Source organism: Lissotriton vulgaris, chromosome 2_1, assembly GCF_964263255.1.
Source record: "Lissotriton vulgaris chromosome 2_1, aLisVul1.2, whole genome shotgun sequence".
Lineage (NCBI taxonomy): Eukaryota > Metazoa > Chordata > Amphibia > Caudata > Salamandridae > Lissotriton > Lissotriton vulgaris.
In genome coordinates, this window is record NC_141687.1 from 1,810,162,955 (window position 1) to 1,810,185,810 (window position 22,856).

The 22,856-nt window shown below is 45.7% G+C and overlaps 1 protein-coding gene across 1 annotated transcript in view; it reads right to left on the reverse strand.

Moving 5' to 3' along the window:
• The window catches only part of CEMIP (cell migration inducing hyaluronidase 1), an 857,787-nt gene that overhangs the window by 105,597 nt on the left and 729,334 nt on the right, over nt 1-22,856 (reverse strand). The gene's annotated exons all lie outside the window — the stretch shown is intronic.

A 22,856-nucleotide genomic window follows, 5' to 3' on the forward strand; every position in this document is an offset into this window, starting at 1 on the left:
GGCGCTGACCAGGAGGGGGGTCACTGACCTCAGAAGGGGACTTTGTTTAGCATAACTTACAATTTGAAAGCACCTGCTGCAGAGTTTCTTGTGTGACCAGCTTTCAGGCAGCAATGAAAATGTCAAGATAACTCTTGAGATTAATGTTCCTGCTAGAGAGAAAGATCGGAGTTTTGTCTAGTGGCAGTTTTGACTCAACATAAAGTATTACAGAGGGTTAATATGCCTGCTGCAAAGAACAGATCTGTATTTTATGTCAATAGCTGAGTGGATTTGTAAAGCCAGCCTTTACCAGCACTTTAAAACAAATGAAATGTATGTGAGATAGGGGCCATAGAGAGATGAGGGAATCCAAAGAGGAAATCATGTTGGGTGGGGTAAAACAGATTGTTGAGCTGGGCACGACCAGCGCCAGCACTAAAACCAGCCCTGCATACAGACACAGAGTCTGTGGGACATGGGTATAGGGAGACATGGGTCCAATGGGTCTTGGAAAGAAGAGGACCAGGAGGAACATTGACAAGTTCACAAGAAATTGGCGAATGCTGCAATTCACAAAAGTGGTTTAATATAAGGGCTGGATTTCATACTTTTATAGGTGAGTTCAAGTGCGGACAATAAAGAACATCTTGTTGCAGAGCTGTTACCTAACCCCAAATATCAGCAAATGTTTTAATTAAAGATGGGTTGCAGAGGCCTGGACAGTCTCAGAGAAAATGACTCGTGAAAGATAATTAATAAATATGGAAATCCTCCAAGTTAGAAAAGTACTCAAAGTAATGATCACCTGTCTTGTGGCTTTCTCTAATAAAAAAAATAGAGTTACATTTACTGAGGACTTACACTGGTGTTATAGGGGCAACTAAATCAATGCATTTGCTATGCAGCATACAGATAGAAAATATGGTGCCCAGCGTTCATTTTATGTAAAATATATTGTCAGACACAAATATTGTTAAATACCTACTGTGATAAGAATATCATGGGACAGAATATTGCAGTTAAAAATATTGGCCAGAGTACGATATTGTTTGGAGTTTCCTTCGACTGGCATCCTGTGGATGAGGATCCAAACGACCTCAAATTGGTGGCTCCAACACCATAGTTAGGATGCGACTGCACATGGTGCGGTCTCAAACTTTTCAATGGGAGATTGTGCGACGGGCCAAAACCGCCAACAAGACAAGCTCCCATTGAAAAATTGAAGTTTTTTTCACATCCCTGCACCACGTGGCAAGCACCTTACGGTGCCTCCCACACAGTTCAGGGATGTGAAGGGGGAACCAGGGCCACATGCGGATGGGAAGGATGCCCTGCTAGGGGCCCTCAAAGACAATGTCAGAAAGGCTAACTTGGAACTGCTATTGGAAAGTACCATCCTAATCCCGATGGTGGAAACGCCCTCCTTAAGGGATTATGAGGCCTTTCAGATTGGTCGACGTGCTCCCTGAGCCCGTCAGAACCGAGCCAGGTTCCTCAGGCGATTTAAACTCCAACCACCGTCATTGTAATCGGAGCTTAAACCTACAGTGTCGGTCAGAAAGCCTCTAACCAGCGGGCATCGGAATTACGCCCTTTGTGTTTCCGAGTGTATAATATCTTTTTTTTTTATATATATACAGGTATTTATATAGTTGTATATAATATTATTTTGCATTGTTTTTTCTAATGTTTTATCATTGTGTTTGTTGTACAATAAAATATCTTATTGTGAATTGTTTCAGATTTTTTAGTACTTTTAATTGTTTTGGTAATAGTTTTAAAGTGTTGTGTTTGAGTTTATTTTTTATTCTTTGTAATATTTGACGGGTTTGAAGAGGAGTAAGATGGTAAGAATTATTTAATTAATATTTTTCACATTTAATTAATTATGTAAAATATTTAACTGATACATTATTTAAAGATTTGTTTAGTAAATTGTTAATTATTTTTTCATTCTAACTGTGTAATTTGACTATCAATTATGTAAGTTATTTTATTGTTTGAATTAATTGAGTTACTTAATGTTTAAAGTGTTATTCTTTTTTTTTAAATATCATGGGCCTGATTAAGATGTTGGACGGACCGGAGTCCATTCGACATCTGTTTGGAACTGGAACTGAATGACCTCCTATCATCGGTTCCAGTCCAGGAAGTTGGATGCGACCCTTTACAATGGGTGCATGCATTCTGAACCAAATGCATGCTCTCATTGCAAAAAGCAGGGGTGCAGTTCACCCCTGCGCCCTAAGCTGCCTGTCACTGGGTGCAGGTATCAACAGGGGGCACAGGCCACCATTTGGCAGCCTTGCACCCATGGGGGCCCTGCTTGGGGCCCCCGTAGACAGATTCCCAATGCCTTTCTGTGTCAGAAAGGCCAGCACAGAAAGGCAGTGGGAATCTGCCATCATAATCCCTCGGCTGGAAAGAGCCGGCCGAGTGAATACTGCAGGCTTTCCAAATGGCGACGGGTTCTTCGAGGCTGTCGAAGGCCATTCGGAAAATCGATTCGGATTCCCTTCCGAACGACCCCATCAAAATGGGTCATTTGGAAAGGAATCTGAACGGGCAATTACGATAAGGCCGGACCAGCTCTGATCGATGGTCAGAGCCATTCCCTACCGCATCGGAATCGGTCCCTTAGCCTTTTTGTAACTTTTTCTTGTAATTTAGTTGATTTTTTAAGTACTGTTTAATTTTTTGTGGGTTGTTGGGATTGGAGGGCAGTATGGGGAAAGTTGGGTGGGAAGTGTTTTTACTATATTTTTTAGTGTTCGTAATTGGTAAATAATGCAACGTTAGTTATTTTTAAATATGAAAATGTTTGAAATTACTTGTTTAAGTAAATTGTAATAATATTTGGTTCAGAATAAATTAGAATTATTTATTTTTAAGTATTTCTGATTGACGTTTTCTCATATTATTATTTATTTTATTTATTTATGCAAAATAAATAATATTAATCGTTATATACTTTTTCAAACTCTTTCTGTAATGTGGCTTAGGTTGGAGTTGAAATATAAAGTCTGTCTCTGCAAAAGTCCAACTCTTTTCCTATTGTTGCTTATGCTGGAGTGAGAATAGCACATTTGATCCCTCCAAAGTTCAGCGCTTTCCCTGCTCTTGCTTAGGTTGAAGTGGGAATAGCAAGTCTTACTCCTCCAATGGCCAGTGATTTCCCAGTTGTTGTTTAGGTTGGAGTGGGAATAGTAACTCTGACCCTCTAAAGTCAAATGATTTCCTCTCCGCTCCTTAGGTTGGAGTGGGAATAGTAAATCAGCCCTCTCCAAAGTCAAACACTTTCCCTGCTCCTGCTAAGGTTGGAGTGGGAATAATAAATCGGACCCATTTAAAGTCCAATGCTTTCCCTAATGTTGCTTAGGTTTGCATGGTAATAGTACATTTCATCCATCCAAAGCTCGCTACTTCCCTACAGTTGCTTTAGGTGGAATGGAAATAGTCAACGTTATTCCTCCAAATATTTAGAAAAAAAGTGAAATTTTTATGTTGAAGTTGGAATGTTCATTTTGTTTTGTGTTTTTGTTTTAATTTCCATATCAATGTTGTTTAATTGTTATTTTGACATTATTTCACTTTTTTTAATATGTTTTGGTCGGATGCATAATTGTAAATATTTACCCTTTTGTTAGAGTTGCATCTAAGTTTTAATCTACTAGTATTTTTAAATTTTCGTTATGTATTTATTTATGTATTTATTTTCTGTTTTTTTTTGTTTTTTCTATATTTTGTGGTTTTATTTCACCATATATTGTTATTGTTATTATATATTTGCAATTTTATATATAATTCTTTATTTTTTTTTATCATATCTTTTTCTTTAGTATATGATGACAGAGAAATAACAGTCCAATCAGCAGTGTCAGGTTATTATAGATATACATAATAGAAACAGGAACCTCTACTTCACATAAGTTGAAACTCAACAGTATCATAAGTCTACATTACGACATTCAGTTGCGGCTACATTCCCTCCCATAGCAATTGCAGAGGACCTCATCCCTGACTTGGAGCATAAGCCACCCCTGTATTCACTCCAGTGACCCCAAATACTTTCCCACTTATGGGGATAACTGCAACCCTCAGAGATTACCCTTTCTGCCACCACACATCAGTACATATCACAGTTCCTGTCTTTGAGCTGTGGCTGTGATTCTACTCCTCACAACCTTACTATGTTCCTTTTGGCCACCATGAGGCCCACAGTGACCCATATTTGCTCCATGCAGTCCAGATCCGTGGCCTCCCACACATTCAGAAGACACCACCTCGCCAAGGGAGACATATCGCCTCCACCTACACTGTTTATACAGGCCACCGCTGAGGTCCAATACGTTTGTATTACAGGACTGTCCCAGAGTATGTAGTAGAAGGTGCCCTCTTCCCCACACTAATGCAGGCAAGCTGCATCAAGTCTCCTTCCCATCTTGAACAATGTATTACAAGAGGCATAGGCCCTGTTCAGTATGTTGAGTTGCACCAGGCGAAACCGTGATCTAATTGCCACCTCTTTGGGAGAGGCTAAGGCTTCCTGCCAGTCCTCATTCTCTATGTCTCCAATATCAGTTTCCCAATATTGCCGGAGCTGAAGCAATATGTCTGGTGCATTGTTAATCAGTTATTTTATACGTTAAGGTGGTCGGTTTACGTACCATGTAGTCATCTAAAAGTCTGGCTTCTAACGGGGATGCTTCAAGGAGGGCCTTCTCTTTAGGAACCACTGTCATTAAGGCGTGGTGGACCTGTAGGTACCAGAAGGTTTCTGAGGCGGCTAGGTCATATTCACACTGCAAATTGGGAATCGGCAACACTGTTCCACCTCTCCAGCTCTGGAGATACCTATTGGGTCCCATTGATCAAAGCCGGGTCTCTGGCCTAGCGTGCCTAGTTTTCCCGAGTCTCACAGTGGTGTTGACTGGGTGATCCTACCCTCCCAGCCCAGTGTTTAAATAGTTTTTTGCCAAAGTTGGACCGTAAGTGCTGTGGGTCCCGTAAGAATCACACATTTGGAAGAGGTGTTCAGTGCTCGTTTGTATCCATGTGGTTGTAACACATAACGGTCCATAGCATAAGCCGGGTCATCTGGAGGACGATGTACCCATTGGTTGACAGTGGCGAACTGGGCCGCCTGGAAATAATTGTAGATGTCGGGCAATGCTATACCGCCGTCATACCAGTGACGTGTGAATTTTCAGAAGGCTATACAACGGCCCCCATCCCAAATCAAGGTCCTTAATTCAGTATCTATAGTACAGAAGTAGGCATCGGGGACTGGGAATGGTGTATTTTGCAACACATAAATAAATCCCAGCCATGCCATCATCTTGAATAGAGCAGCTCACCCTAGAAGGGAGAGGGGCAAGGTCCTCCAATGTCACATTTCTCTCCTGAGACACTGTAGGGGACCCTGGAGATTCTTGTCCTTGAATGAGTAGAGATTGGTGGTGACATAGACACCCAAGTATCGGAATCCATCAGAAGCCACCTTTGCCTCATATCCCCTGGGTTGTCGCGGGGCACAGCCCGTGGAGAATAAATAGCGTTGATTTAGACCAATTAATGATGTATCCCAAGTACCTCTCAAAGGCTGTAAATATATCCAGTATATGACCCAGGGAGGCATGTGGGGCTACTATGTACAATAGTATATCATCAGTGTACAGGTTCCCTGTTTGTCAACACCAAATATAGCCCAGATGGGGGAGAGGTCAGATATACCCTGGCCAAATGGTGCACCTGTCAGAATCGCAAGACTTGGTGTGCCAAAGTAAGCAGGAGGTCGATACAGGAGATACTCCTATGTGCCCCCGAAAGAAATGTAAAATTCTGAGTGGTGGGATTATGTGTGCATCATATATCTATCAGTCCCATTGCTGTGCAGAAGTCCATCAAATGTGTGCAGGAAGTGGTCACGATGTGTGGGGGTAAATGGTCAAATGAATCTCACATGGTCATATTAAAAGTCCCCCCGCCTACTAGGAGTTCACCAGCTGGTAGTTAGAGTAGGAGTATACCCAGGTCCGGGAGGGTGATGTTGTGCAAGGCTGGAACGATATACACTGATAGGATATTAATTGTTTTCCCCACCCATATCCCAGGGAGGGCTACATATCTAGCTAGGGGGTTGGCCAAGGATTGTTTCACCATAAACATCAATTGTTTTTTTAAGTAAAATGCCTACCCTCTAGAACTTTACAAAAAACAATTTGATGGACAGAATGTAGATCAATGTCTTACATTCACCCCAGTACAAGGATCTGGGCCTAAATCCATCGTTTTTTGCACTCCACACCATCCTGGGTTAGATAATGGCTTTATGCAAATCAGCTCTGACCCTGTGCCCCATGGGAACAGTCCAGTCCGAACTACACAGCCATATCTTTCCCAGACCGGAATCAAGCATCCGAGGACCGGACCGGTTTCGAGGTAACACCTCTCATCAGCCCGGCTAGCTTGACATATCGCCATTGTCTAACCCAGGGTTGTGTGGAGTGCAAAAAAACGATGGATTTGGGCCCAGATCTTTGGACTGGGGTGAGTGTGTGACATTGATCCACATTCGGTCCATCACCTGTTGTGTTTGCATACCCTCTAGAACTTGTCATGAAACCTGCGTGTATCACCATCTGTTAACCCATGTGGTCTAGGGCTTTGCAAGTGCTACCCATCAGATGCGGCTCCTGTAGGTGGACCACCTCAGGTGAGGGCCAATTAATATATTCTAACACTACCCGTCGCTTTATTCTGTCGCCAAATCCGTTCACATTCCAGGCCAGGATACGGTATAAGAGACTGTTCGCCCCATCATTCCAGGGGTTTAGTGTGGTCAGTAACCGCAGGGAAATGAGCCTGCCTGTCTCTACATCTTGGAGTAAGCCCCACTTTACAATATGTGTGGAGCTCTGTCATCAAGAAAAATAACAAAACTTTCAACACAACCCATTCCCTTCCCTCCTTCCCCCACCCTCCCAACTGTGGAATCCCCCACCCGCCTCCCTGCACGACAAACTCAAAACTGTCCACCTTCCAAACTCTGCAGAGTGCCAATCGCCCCACCCCACCATGAAACCAGTGAAGGAAATGTGGACCACATAACAGAGTATACCCTTGGCCTCCCCTATAACTGGTACCAAATATCACATCTAAATCTCAATGAAGTGAGAAACATGCTAATACAAATGTTAACAATTCTACCTTCTCATTGCATCCATATACTTCACCCATCTCCATAAGTATGCTGCCACCCTCAACCCAGCAGTCTGGGTTCTATGCTTCAACCTTGGCCTATGCCATACACAGTTCCATATCGCCGTATGCCGTATCCTTGGTTTGCAAATAGATAAAACCGTCCTTTGCGTTCTGCTCATGGACCGTGTTTAGGAGATGCCCTTGTCTCCTCTTGATGTGTGTCTCGTGTCTATTGTCCTGATGAATCTCCTGAGTGGCGGCACTGTCGTACATGTCGGTTCTTAGCTCCCTGTTTGACGATAGGTCTTCAACTGTCCAACCACTCCCATGCCTCATCAGGGAACGTGAAAATCCATGTTCTTTCCTCTGCTTCCACTTGCAATTGAGATGGGAACAGCATTGCATATTTAATTGCCTTGTCCCTAAACACTTTTTTGACCTTGAGGAAGCTGTGGCATAGTCTCTAAACCTCGAGCGTGAAATCCCAAAAAAAAATTATTTGTGCATTTCTATTAGTCACTGGGTGTGCACTGCGAGATGCTTGTAGTGTCAAGTCCTAGTCTCTGAAACTGAAATTTCAGGCTATGATAGGTCATGGGCTATCCTGGGCGCCCTCCCGCGATCCATTGGACCCATTCCACCAAAAGTATTTAGAGAGGCCAGGAGGCTGTAGCTCCTTGGTTACTAAATCTTCAACAAAGAGGTCTACTGTGGACACTTCTGCCCCCCCTAGTATGTGCATGTTGTTACGCTGCATACTGACTTAAAAGTCTTCCAGTAGGGCCTCTATTGAGGCATTAGCCGCTTGTAGATGGTGAACTTGGCTTTGGAGGGTCTAAGTGTCTAGGCCGGGAGAGGTAGTAGCATCTTCTGTCTCCTTAACTCGGGAGCACAAGTTAAGCAGGTCCGCCCTCATCAGAGATACCTCACTCATGACTGAGTCCATTCATGTTTCCAGTGAGGACTTTATCCCCTGGATCGCAGCCATAATATCCTGCAGTGTCAAGGATTCCCCTCCTGACTGAGGTGGCCCCACACGTAACGTCTTGTCTCAGGCTTTACCACGAGGCCCCCCATCTTCTGTTGAGAGGAAGTGGTCCAGTTTTGTTGGATGAGCGCCTCTCTGGCCCTTACTGCCCCGGCATGATGTCTCCTTCAGGGTACAGGAGAATAGGCCCTGTACGAAAGGACCTGGAGGGGGAGGAGTAGGGTACTCACCGCCGCCTGCCTGTGGGGCGGAGGAACACCACACGGCCTGTTGGTTTTCCCACAGTGCCAAAACCAGGCTCATACCCCCACTTATGCGCACCCCCACAATAGGCCCAGGAGCTCTTTATTTCAGTGTCCAAGTTCCACCAGGGCAGGGGGAGGCAGTCATGAATAGACTGGTTCAGGTGCTTAATCAATGCAGGGTCAGTGTTATAAGTTACAGTCCAGGCACTCTGTCAGTAGTATGGGCCTGAAGCTCCAATTGAGTCCGTGTCCCAGGGAGAGACGCACAGTATTGCACTTGGGGTCACGACAGGCTGGTTTGATTCCCCCAGGCAAGCTCTAGGAGGGATGGAGGCTGTGCACGTGCCAGTTCTGTGGGCCTGAGGCACTTCAAGTTGCAGCAGGCCTGCTTGGGCACGTGAGCCCAGTATCAGAGCGTCGCCGGTCGCAGTTTTCATCCGATCCACTTCAGTTAGTATAGGGGTGGTGGACACACCTTGGAAGCATTTCTTCTCTCCGACAAACCCAACTCTCTGCTCTCGGTTCACGGCGGAGTCCGCCAGAATGTAAATGACAACTGCGGCCACTGCATACGTATTTCCTCAGCAGCCGCGAGTAATGTGAGGATGGTGCTGCACGCTGTCGGCCAGGCCGCAAAGGCTGCAAGCCCTACGCTGCTGTTTCCTCAGGCACTGCTGGGCACATTTGGGTCCCCTCAACGACGCTTCGGGGGGACGGATAAATACCGGATTGAGTGTGCTGTTTGCGGCTGGGTGTTGGATCCGCTATACGAAGCGGCCCTCTTCGTTGCCGACAGGCCACGCCCCCCTGCAATTTATTTTTAACATTTTTGGAGAAATATGAATTTTATTAATGCACTTTTTACATTTAATTCTAATGAGATAATAATTATACTACATAATTTTATTTTTTATTGTATTTCTTATTACAGTGCTTATAAATGTTTTGTTATAAAAAAGTATTATTAGTATTGGTAAACGTTTTAATGTATTTATATGCTTATAGTGTAGTTGTTTGTGTAAATATATACATATGTGCAAATATATGTTTTTTTCGAAGTTATTGTATTTATAAGTATTTTTTAAATATATCTATATACATACCTAGGTAATGGCAATATTTTGGTCTACAATATTTTGTAAGTAGTATGTAAAGTCGATATTTAGGACTGCAATATATTTGCTGTGAATTTTTTGTATCACACTATTTTTGATATTTATGTTATGCCATAGAAGCAAAAGTATGCAATGTCAGTATTTCTTGTATTTATGTACATGGTGAAGTGGTATCCACCCGTGAGAATGAGATAGGTGAATACATTCCATTCAGTTATTAATGCATGAGATCTGGATAGCAAAATGATGCATTGTTTACTCACACTGTTTATATTTAAAAAATAGCAACCATTTTGGCTTTTGTGAAAAAACTTTCTCAAGCTTTAGTTAGGCACCCAGAAGTGAGACCACATGGGCATCAGTAGTACAATCTTCTCTCAGACGCACACACATAAAGACACAAACACACAATATAAGTATAGCGCAGGCAGAAGGAGTATGAATTTCCGTCGCACATCCTGTGTGGTAGTAGTCCAGGTTCATTCACATGCACAGCACGGGAAACAACCATTACAACACAGTCATTACAATGCACTACCTTTACAATGAAGTCATTGCAGCGCAACATCCTTTACATCGCATGCCATTACAACGCAGCTGTTACAACGCATGTCACTACAATGCATACAATTACAATACATGCTACTACAACGTATGCCATTACATCGCATTATAAGGTAAGTATTGGGAAATAGTAATACTTACCCCTACACTATCCAACACTTACCCTACTGTTACACTCACTGGAGTGGGAATAGTAATTTCTACCCCTACACTATCCAACACTTACCCGACTGTTGCACTCACTGGAGTGGGAATAGTAATTTTTACCCCTACACTATCCAATTTTTACCCCTACACAATTCCAACACTTACCCACTTACCCTACTGTTGCACTCACTGGAGTGGGAATAGTAATTTTCACCCCTACCCTATCCAACACTTACCCTACTGTTGCACTCACTGGATTGGGAATAGTAATTTTCACCCCTACCATATCCAACACTTACCCTACTGTTGACTCACCGGAGTGGGAATAGTAACTATTACCCCAACACTATCCAACACTTACACTACTGTTGCCCTAAAAGTATTATGCGTTGTAATGGTATGCGCTGTAATGGAATGCGTTGTAAGTGCAGTTTCTAAAAATGTATTGTGATGGCATGCATTGTAAAAACATGCGTTGTAATGGATGTAAAAACCGTGTTGTAAAAGTTTGCGTTGTAACATGTCTTATTTGCACAGCACAGATTCATCATAAGGAAAGGCAGTGCAATCTTTCCATACACAAAGGAACATATATTGTGTAGGCAGCAGCACTGCAGGACTCCTTCATAAAAAGGAAGAATGTTATAACGGAAAATATAGGAGTACAAGTTACATAGTGGATAGCCCAGGTAGTAAGATTCTGATATGTGTCAAAAGTAACCAAGGGCTAGGATACAGAGAAAACCAAAAAAGGTGTGGAGGTACATGAGACAGAGAGATGATCGTATTGACAATAGAAAGAAAATACTCGTGCATCAGCGGAGAATGGAAAGGGGCGACCATTCGGTCCCCCCGAACGTATGGTGGAGTACCACGATCCCCCCGGGAAGCCATCTTGGGCGGGAGGCGAGTCTCGGCTGGTATGCCCGAAGCGGCGTAGCCGGGGCGCGCCTTTTTCCCGCCCTAGAGTGGGCTGGCCTAGACACCGACGCGGCCGGCCACGCCCTCGGAGGCAGGCGGGGGCGGGTTCACGCCCACCCTGAAGACGGATAAAAGGAGCGGAAGCCAAGAAAGCATCCTCTTGTTCCTGTGCTCTGAAGCTGCACCTCCCCGCTGCACGTGAGCTCGAGACGGAACGAAGAGCCAATTTTGAGCGTTGTAATCTCTCTTTTGTCTTACAGATATCCCGTCTGAGAATGCCCAAGAAAGTCGGAAAGCGGGTCGGTACCGAGGAGATGCTCCGCATACTCATGAAGGAGATAGCCGATCTGAAGAAAAAGGTTGAGGCTAAGGACGGGGAGGGAGGACCGAAACGGCCTTTACAGGGAACAATCCCCGGTGGAAAAAGCAAGAGGCCCAGAAGGGGAGCACTTGGGGGAGAGACCCCGGTTCCCGAAACCCTACGAGAGGAGCCAACCCCGGTGCCGAAAGAGGGGAATCCAATCCCTGTGGTGGTCACCCCCGTGAACAGCGAGGATATGCCCCCCGAGTTAGCGGCACAATTGGCAGCGTGGTTGGGAAACGATAGCGAGGGCGCCACGGCTGACGACGCCCGGGCAGTAATGAGGCAACTGCGGGAATCTAGGGTGGCTGCGAAGGCGCCATCTTCTGTCCCCCCACAGGTTCCGGCGGCTGGAAGTACAGCAGGCCCAAGTTCGGCGACAAGCGTGGGGTCTACTTCAGGTAAGCGGCCATTGCCGATTGCGGGGGAGGGGTCTGTACCTTCTCGAAAGGAGAAGATTGCCCAGCACGTCCCACAAGAAATCAAGGAATTGATTTGGGCGGATAAATATGTAAACATGTTTTCATTGCTTACCGACCATTACGAGATCGAGCATGTGAGGAGTCAAAAGGAGCTCATGCATCCGAGTGTTTGGCGCGCAAAAATGGCCGCCTTTAAGGTCGACGAGACCATTGGTACTTGGGGCAGAGCGTGGGGCATTTTTACTTCCATTATGGGTGAGCGCAGGCCTGAGTTGTTGACCGAGTTATCCATTTATCAGTCGCGTATTATGGAGTATTCTGTGGCATATGGGGGCAATCAGTGGTTCTGCTATGATAATCTGTTTAGAAAAGCTAAAGAACACAACCCATTGTTGTCTTGGGATTGTTACGACTCCGTGTCTTGGCAAAAAATGGAGAGTACAGGGATGTTGAAGGTGCCATTGGTAGGGAGTAACGGGGGGGAATCCTCCCGCCAAAACTCTGGGACTCCCTTTCGGACGGGTGCAGGTAACGAGTACCACTCGAAGCCGAGTGGCAACACAGGTAAAAGGGGGATCTGTTGGAATTTTAACAGAGGCAAATGTACCAGGCCCCAGGGGTCATGCAAATTCAGACATGAGTGTGGGGGGTGCGGGCAGCCATCCCATCCTGAGTCCATGTGCAGAGCCAAAACGGGTGATAACGGTGGTAAGGGAGGCGCCAAACAGGTCTAATATAGTCCGAGGGGCGCCTTTACCGACCCCGATTGATACCATGGCAATGATTCCTTGGCTCAGCGAATACCCGGATCATGCTTCCGCTGGGGTGTTACGGAACGGGTTTTCATATGGTTTCCGCATCCCAGTGGGGGATTTTCAGGGGGTACCAAATTGTAAGAATCAAATGTCGGTCTTACAGCACACGGCGGTGGTACAGGTAAAGATTGGAAAAGAGGTGACTCGAGGTCGTGTCGCCGGTCCATTCGATTTGCCACCAGTTGCTAACTTTGTGTGTTCTCCTCTAGGGGTGGTCCCCAAGAAGGACCCGGGTGACTTTCGGCTGATACATAATTTGTCAGCCCCACGTGGTCTTTCCGTGAATGACGCGATAGACCCGGAAGTATGTTCGGTGCGGTACGCATCTTTCGATGAGGCCGTTGCCATGTTGAATCGCCTGGGGCCCGGGACGCTGATGGCCAAATCGGACATCGAGTCAGCGTTCCGGTTGCTCCCGGTACACCCAGACGATCAGCGTCTACTTGGTTTTCAGTTTCAGGGTCGCTATTACATGGATAGATGTATGCCAATGGGATGCTCGATTTCATGTGCCTATTTCGAAAAGTTCAGTTGTTTTCTGCAGTGGGTATTCACGAGGAAGACAGGTTTTCAACATGTTATGCACTATCTCGATGACTTTCTGTTTTTGGGGGCAGCCGGGGATTCTGAGTGTGGACAGGCTTTACATGAATTTTGTGTCCTAATGAATCAATTCGGTGTGCCTTTGGCGCCAGGTAAGACTGTGGGTCCCTCGACCTTGATCGAGTTTCTGGGGATCGAGCTCGACTCGGTGGAAGGTTGTTTTCGATTACCCAAGGAAAAAGTGTTAAAATTTAGGTTATCCCTTGAGACATGTATTCGTGCAACGAAAGTAAACCTGCATCAATTGCAACAGGTGGTGGGTCAGTTGAATTTTGCCCTAAGAGTAGTGCCGATGGCGCGCCCTTTTTCCCGCTCGATTGCACAATCCATGGTCGGCTTGAAGGAAGGACATCATCGCACGAGACTCTCGGCAGAGGTTCGCCAGGACATGCGCATTTGGATTGCATTCCTGGCGGATTTCAATGGTCGAATTGTCTGGAACAAACCAGCGGTGTCTTCCGAGGAGTTGGGGCTTTGGACAGACTCGGCGGGGAGTATGGGTTTTGGCGCCATATTGGGTACACAATGGTCGGCTCAAAAATGGCCGTCATGGTGGCATGAGTGCGGGTTGACGAGTAACATTGCTTTTCTCGAACTGTTCCCTATTCTGGTGGCTTTGAAAACATGGCCAGAAGGGTAAGGGTTTAGGGATCACTCTGTTCTGGTCTGATAACATGACCCTGGTTGAGTGTATCAATAGTCAGGCAGCACGATGCAAATTGATTCTGAGACTGCTCAAGGAAATTGTGTTGTTGTGCATGCAACTGAATGTACTGTTTAGGGCGCGACACGTGCCGGGGGTGATGAACCAAGCGGCTGATGCGCTTTCTCGTTTCCGTATGCAGGCCTTCTGGGGTTTTCTGCCCACAGCGGACCCGGTGGCGGCACCCTTTCCCGAAGCTCTCTGGTCTCTCGGTGCCCCGAACTACAAGACCTCGTGGGAGAGAGTTTAGCACCCAGGACGAGGAAGGCATATGAAGGGGCGTTCCGTTCCTATTGGGCCTTTTTGGGTACTGCCGGGGGGGAACTTTGGGGTCAGGAAGAGTTTGTAGTGAGATTCCTGCTCTCTTTACATAAGGCAGGCAAGTCAGTAGCTACGGCCCAGAGGCATCGGGCCGCCATTTCCTTTATGGCAAGGGCTCATGGGATCCAGGACCCGACAGCGTCTTTCGTTGTGCAGAAAGCGCTACGTGGGTGGCAACGCCTTGAGGGTCGCAGAGTAGACGATAGGCACCCGATAGGTCTGGATAGGTTGGCCCTGTTATTGTCCGTGCTACCGGTAACATGTTCATCCCAGTACGAAGCAGTGTTGTTCCGAGCCGCATTTGCATTAGCATTCCATGGGGCTATGCGGGTAAGCGAATTAGTGGCAAAGAACAAGCAGGATACGATGGGGGGACTGTGCCGGGAGCACATTCAGGTCAGGGAGGAGACAATGACGGTCTCGTTTGTCAGGTCCAAATCCGATCAGGGTGCAATCGAGGACTGCGTAATCATCCAGAGGATCCCCGGGTCTCCCATGTGCCCTGTTGTGTGCGTAGAGGAATATTTAGCGCAGAGGGTGGCAGCATGGGGGGGGACCTTGTTAAGACACGCTGACGCCACCCCACTGACGAGGTTTCAGCGGGTGCTTGCGATGTCGATTTCGGCCGCGGGCTTGAACCCCGGCGACTTTGGGACCCATTCCTTTCGGATAGGGGCTGCTACGGAGGCTACAGCCAGGGGTCTGAATTTTGAACAAGTAAAACGTGTGGGGCGTTGGTCCTCGAACTGTTATAAGAGGTATGTGCGGTTGCACATGTTGTGAAGCTGTAATGATGTACTCACGCTTCTTGTTTTGTTTGATTTTCAGTTGCGCAAGCCTACGAGGCGGGGCGGACTGTGCAGTCGACCCGACACCGGGGGGCCAGCGGTCAGACATTACCGGCTGTGAAAAAGGAGGTGTGGGTCGTGGGCCACTCATACGTGAGGCGTGCCGCGGACGTATTCAAAGCAGGTGACATGATTCACGTGGCTGGGGAATACGGGTACAGTGTGTCCTTCTACGGAAAGGGCGGGCTCTGTATTGACCAGTTTCGATCATTTTTCGAGGGTTTGTTAGGGCGGACGAGGTCACCGCCGTCTGTAGTCATAGTACATCTTGGGGGCAATGATTTGGTGACCACTGGTAGACGACTTCTTCTTGAGGCGATGCTTTCCACAGTAAGTTGGTTGGCGAGAAGAGTTCCAGGGTGCACAATTGCATGGTCCCATATGATCCCACGAAAAGTGTGGCGGGGGGCTATTTCTGTTTCGGCTCTGAATCATTCAGTAAGGAAAATTAATAATAAAGTGAGTAGATTGTTCCGTTCAAGTACACTGCATTCTATATCGCATGGTTGTATTAAAGGGGACAGTATGTATTTGGGGGATGGTGTTCATTTGTCCCGGATGGGGAACAAGTTACTCATAGGAGACCTGATAGCATGGCTAAAGACTTTATGACATGACCTTTAGGCAGGAGTATTGTGGGGGGTCCGGATAGCCGGTTAACTATCCGGCCTGTGGCGGTAAGGTCATGATCGGTGAGCAGTAATTCGAAGATCCCTATGAGGGGGCCTCACCCATTACGGATGGGAGCGCGCGGGGGAGGTGGCCAATTGGCCCCTCAACGGGGAGGCGGTCCTGTCTAAGGAGAGGCCGCCGGAAGGAAAGGAAAGGTGGTCAAGGCCCCTTCCTGGATAGGAGGGGCTACGGCCCCTCCTGGGGAATTTCCCGGGGCCAGGACATCTGCGACGGCAGATGGGTAAGTTGTGTGGGGTGCGGGAGGGGGTTTACGCTACCTTTTTAGACACCTCACACGAGTCCTCGAACGACCGTTAAATGGCGTCGAGTTTATTGGGGCCCCCGTCAAGTACAAAGGGAAATTGGTAGATGCACTTGAGGTACGCCTCTGTGCGGTCGCTCCTCTCACAAGTGAGGGGGGTATTTCTGGTTTAGGGATCTGACACCGGTTACGACCTTGCCGTTGGCCCTTAACGTTAGGATGTACAATTTCAAGTCAAATGTTTTGTAGGATGTTAGTTCGGCTAGGAGAACCTTTGTATTAGAGATCTGTTAAGGTTAGCCAAACATCGTAATGTGGAAATGAAATTGTACATTATATGAAACTGTTATTTTAATGTTTTCTTTTGTTTCATATTTTAATAAATACGGCCGGGAAGGGTGACTCCCTTCCCGCCTTCCAAAAGTTCAAGAACTGTTTCCGGTTTCCCAATTCTTGGGGATTGTGTTGAGAGGGGGTGGCGGGTATCTCAGCCATATGGAAAGGGGCGACCATTCGGTCCCCCCGAACGTATGGTGGAGTACCACGATCCCCCCGGGAAGCCATCTTGGGCGGGAGGCGAGTCTCGGCTGGTATGCCCGAAGCGGCGTAGCCGGGGCGCGCCTTTTTCCCGCCCTAGAGTGGGCTGGCCTAGACACCGACGCGGCCGGCCACGCCCTCGGAGGCAGGCGGGGGCGGGTTCACGCCCACCCTGAAGACGGATAAAAGGAGCGGAAGCCAAGAAAGCATCCTCTTGTTCCTGTGCTCTGAAGCTGCACCTCCCCGCTGCACGTGAGCTCGAGACGGAACGAAGAGCCAATTTTGACCCACCCACCAGCCCCTGAGGACAGCGATTCGTTGTGAATACAGTTGATATAGTATCTTTTTTGTTTTCTCTGTTTTCTTACAGGTTGTGATGATATCGTGTAATTTCTTAAGTGCAATAAAGATTGGTTATTTTCAGTATGTTTTGCAAATAAAGTTTCGGAACAAGGATTGAGCAGTATTGACGCTTGGTAATAAGTGATGTTTGCTATTGTAATCTTAGTAACTTAGTTAGACTTGTCGTATTTATTTTTGGTCGGGCGGTAAGGTCATGATCGGTGAGCAGTAATTCGAAGATCCCTATGAGGGGGCGTCACCCATTACGGATGGGAGCGCGCGGGGGAGGTGGCCAATTGGCCCCTCAACGGGGAGGCGGTCCTGTCTAAGGAGAGGCCGCCGGAAGGAAAGGAAAGGTGGTCAAGGCCCCTTCCTGGATAGGAGGGGCTACGGCCCCTCCTGGGGAATTTCCCGGGGCCAGGACATCTGCGACGGCAGATGGGTAAGTTGTGTGGGGTGCGGGAGGGGGTTTACGCTACCTTTTTAGACACCTCACACGAGTCCTCGAACGACCGTTAAATGGCGTCGAGTTTATTGGGGCCCCCGTCAAGTACAAAGGGAAATTGGTAGATGCACTTGAGGTACGCCTCTGTGCGGTCGCTCCTCTCACAAGTGAGGGGGGTATTTCTGGTTTAGGGATCTGACACCGGTTACGACCTTGCCGTTGGCCCTTAACGTTAGGATGTACAATTTCAAGTCAAATGTTTTGTAGGATGTTAGTTCGGCTAGGAGAACCTTTGTATTAGAGATCTGTTAAGGTTAGCCAAACATCGTAATGTGGAAATGAAATTGTACATTATATGAAACTGTTATTTTAATGTTTTCTTTTGTTTCATATTTTAATAAATACGGCCGGGAAGGGTGACTCCCTTCCCGCCTTCCAAAAGTTCAAGAACTGTTTCCGGTTTCCCAATTCTTGGGGATTGTGTTGAGAGGGGGTGGCGGGTATCTCAGCCATACAAACACAATCTGCTTGAGAAGTAAATTAGGAGATGGTAAAGAGGTGAATTGAGACGATGGAAAGCCATAGGACAAAAAGACAGATGGTCAAAAGAGTGTTGACATGTGATGGTGCACAACACGTTCCAGCATGGGCACTCTTTGGGCTCGTAGACGTTTTACAATTTTCTTGAGGGAGTTGCTGCTAGTTTCTCCTTTTGTGCATTGCAGGTGGTGAGTATATTCAAGACAGAATATAAATATATTATATACGTAGCTCAAGTATCAGTCACGCTGTGGTATCGAAAGAGCAGACTGAAACCTGCCATGGACCCTCTTCCGTCCGCCACTAGGGAGAGCTCTCCCACTTACTCCCAGATATACCTCCTTCACAGGAGGATAGGATCCCGTGCGTAGGATTTGGTGTCCAAGGGCCAGATGTAGGTAAATACCCTTTACTGATTCTGAAATACCGAATTTTACAGATTCGGTATTTTAGAATGGGTAAATGGTATGAAGGTATTTATTCTGTATTTTTTATCAAATCGGTAAAATTCTGTAAATACTGATTCGGTATTCCCCATTCATTGAGGCCCATAGGAATAAATGGGGAATACCGAATCGGTAAATACCGAATCGGTGAGAGGGGAAAGACCTACAAGGGTGGCAGGGTGTCACATTGACACCCTGTTGCACCCCTGAATAGTGCATGGGTGCACATGTGGCACACATACATGCCCTAAGTGCATGTATGTCTGCCACATGGCACTGTTAAAAAAGCACAAAATTGCTTTTTTTACGGTTTTCGTTATTTACCACCAACTTGTAGTTGGTGGTAAGTAACAAATCCTTACAAGTGAAAAGCACTCACTTGAGTGCTTCCTACATTAAGAATCTGTAACTTACCGAATCAGTATTTAAGAATTCAGAAATTTACCGATTCCTTAAATTACCGATTCAGTAAATTACAGAATCCTTAAATTTGGCCCCTACATCTCAAATGCCTAATATCGGTCGCTAACGGCCGAAATTCGGTAATTTCGGCCGTTAACGACCGGTATTAGGCTTCCTACATCTGGCCTGAAATGTGTAGCCGCCCTCAGCATATCAGGCACAACTCAATTATTAACGTTTATAAATCTCACCATAACTCCAAGTCGAAAAAGTGTTCAATGTTGGGCATGCTCGCCGCATGCAACTTTTCTTTTCTACTAAATATTAACACTATCTACATTGTGTTCTGGTAAAATACATTTGATTCCCAAACACAATGTGTCAAGGTCAGGTTTATGTTAATTCAGTCAGGACATGACACAATCCTTGTCGCGTGCCAAACCCCCAATATTTCTGGGCAAGTTTTGCTCAAATTCCACAAGAAATATAATTTAACGATATGATTTGGCAGCTTTCATTTCCAGGAGTTTGTTGGCTCTGTATTTAAATTGTAGACAACTAAAAATTGGGTTTTTGACGAAAGCTGTTTAAGATTCATTTCATGGCTGAATCACTGGCACCACCATTAGAAATCAAAATAATGCAACTTATGAAAAGCACAAGCAGGCTAATGTAGCAGTATCTCTAAAATTAGAAGGCGGAACGCTCACAGAAGCGTATAATTAACAATATTCAATTAATCTATTTATTTATAGTTTTATATAGCGCAAACTTGATCCCTAAGGATATCAAAGCACTTCACAAATTGAGGGAATGAGGTAACATCAGTACGAGTTGTGTTTTGAAATTAATTTTGAGCTACCAGAAATCCATAGATTTTGTTGTTCAGGAGGTCCACAGATTGTCACACATATAAAATTTGGCAGGGAGGTTAGTTCTCCGGTGCAACGGCGACAGAGTACCGTCTACAGCAAACTCTCGCTCGCTGCGTGATTTACAGTTTGTGAGACCAACAAAATGTTGACGACTGAGCCTACTCTGGTTCCTTCATCAGCATACTCCTCTGATGGCCTGACTGGAGGTAAACCATCCAACCGTATGCCCAATGTAGAATGAGCAGCCAGGTGACAACTTCCATGGGGTGGGGACCATTAGTTTAACATTTTTCAAAAACAAACTCCTGCTTTGGGAATTTGTTTTTGAAAAATGTAACACTGGAAATATTCAGCATCTGGTGATCATGCTTTCCAGAGCAACTGATCAAACGTTTTCACCATTGACCGGAACTACTATGATGGAATGTTTAGAGATGTCCATAGGGCTGACCGACATTCTAAATTTGATGGATGGCACCTCCGCCAGGATGGCAGAGTCAAGTGCTCTGTCGCCCTGACAAACATTAAACAATCCACCAAACTCTAGTTCAGGCCCATGGTTGCTTCCACCCCAGCCGGCAATTTGGCCCTTTTTCTGTAAATGTTTGCCCCCATAGTCAGTGCGCGTTAGGGCCTAGTTAACATTTGGACTGCTTGTTTCTTCAGGCTGAAGATGGCTCTTCTATGTGATGACGATCGTCATGAAAAAGGTGTTTGTGTGTGTGCGTATGGGTGTGTGTGTATGTATATACACTCGCACTAGTGTGAAATCGATAGAGAAGGTGGGGACTACATAGATGTAGGTAGTACAAAAGTAAGTCTAAGCTAAAGTCAGATCTTCAAACATAGGCATGCTTACCCATAACAGTGGCAAAAGCTGGTCTGTTCATTGATAATGTTAACTTCTCTGTGATTGAACGAGCTGGTGTGATTGGTGTCATAAAATAGCAAATTTAACAGAGGCTAAGGGATTCACTTGTCAATGTTGATTTAGGGTCGAATGATGTACTGTGAGTTGTCACTGCCCCCTGTCTCGTAGCATGTTCATCTCTGAGATCTTTTAAGGCATTATAATGGTAGGCAGTCGCCCAAGGCCCACACCTTCTAAGCGGCACCCTGATAGCGACTAAGACAGTAGGAAGATTTTCCCTCCTTCCCTTTCCTCTTTCAGTTTCTCTATCTTATCCACTCTGCCTCTCTCCTGAAATCCTGTAACTCCGACGATTTCACTTGGTCTGTTGCCGCATTGAGAACCTCACGGGTGAGTAGCTCACTATATAAACCCGCTGATTGATTGATCCCCACGTTACCACCCTTTGCTTTTCTATTGTTGTGCTCTTGCTATGTCAGCTATTTCTCAGTCTATCATCTCTCTCTGTACCTTGCGTACTCCTCTATGCCACTCTCTCTAATTCTGTGTACCTATCTATATCCACCTTGTGCCTCTGTCTCTCACGTCTCTATCTCACTTTTGTTTTCTTCGGCCCCTCCCTCTATCTTTTTGGATGTCCATTTCCCCATCTCTCTGACTAACTAGTTCTATGTCTCATCGATCTACAATGCTCTACTTCTCAATCTTCCTTACATATCTTTCTCTCTCATATTTCTCTTCTTACTTCACCTCACATCTCCCCTCTCACCCCTCTCTCTGTACCCCTCTCTCCATCTTTAGGACACCTACCACAATCTCTTTAATTCTTCTATCTACCCCACCTCTATTTACTTTCTCTCCTTTTCAATATACCATTATTCAACCCCACTGCTTTCTACTTATTCCACCGATGTCCCTCTACCTCTTTTTGTGCCTACGTTTACTTCTCTACATCTTTCTCTATGCTTCATCTCTCTTTAGCCTACTCCTACCTGAGATCACTGTTCTGTTGCAATTTTACCTCCCTGTATCTCCCCTTCATCTATTTCAGCTCTCTCAACCTCATCTTTCTTTACCTAACCTCTCTAATTCTCTCTCCAGAGTGTTAATGTGGTTATCCCTGTTGCAGCGGAAATGCTTGTATGGAGGGACATTTTATATGGGCTTACGAACATCCAGCGATTAAACTAGCAATTAGACTACAATTTCAAATGATGCAATAGCCCACTAAACATTCACCAAGTCACCCTTGTTGGGACTAATATACAATGGAAGGAGCAGGTTCGTTCTATGTTGAATTTTCCATAAAATATTGTTCGCGATAGACAAGAGAAATCTAGATCTGGTACTATGTGATTAGCGCAGACCATGCAGGTTGAGCTTTCTGCTTTCTGCTTTCTGCTGCTTTTGTGTACCCCTATTTCTGAAAGTTTAATATGTAATTCAATATTGCTTGAAATCATAAAGGCCTGATAAAGATGAAACAAGGAAAATACATTTTATGTTTTTCCTAACAGGGGGCTAAATACTATGATTGCCGTGGTGGCTGTCCCAAAAACCCTTAAGATGGCTGTAGCCCAACTAGAAATATACGAAAAAAGAAACTCACCCCATACATGGGCGTAGCTACTACATAATGCTCAGCATCAAAATGGAGGCCACCCTTCCTGACCATGCCTCATGCACAGACAGGGAGTATCCAGACATTGTGGAGGCGTGACTGAAAAAAATGTACAATTTGCAGGAGGCTGTACCAGACCTGAAAGGTCTTTAATTTGTAAAGAGATAGTGGTTGGAGGGAGGAATTTGAAAGAGGAGCAGTGAGAGTGAAAAAGTCAAATACCCATCCTCTTTTGTCATCACTATGGGCCATATGTATCATCAACCTGATTTGCGATTCTGAAATACCGATTTTTTTAGAAATTTCTATATCAGAATCGCAAATTGGGATGTATGTACAAATTCGCAATTTTTTGCGAATTATTAGTGTTTCTTAATTGTGATTAGCAAATTGCGAACCACAATTAAAGAATACTTTCTCATTCATTTCTATGGGCCAGGAGGCCCATAGGAATGAATGGGAAGTTATTCTCAATTTGCAATTCGCAATTTGAGAATCGCAAATTGAGAATAATTTCAAGGGTGCAGGGGTGTCCAAAGGACACCCTGTTGCACCCCTGAAATAAGCGTGTATGTGCGTCACATGGCACTTTGAAAAATGCAAAA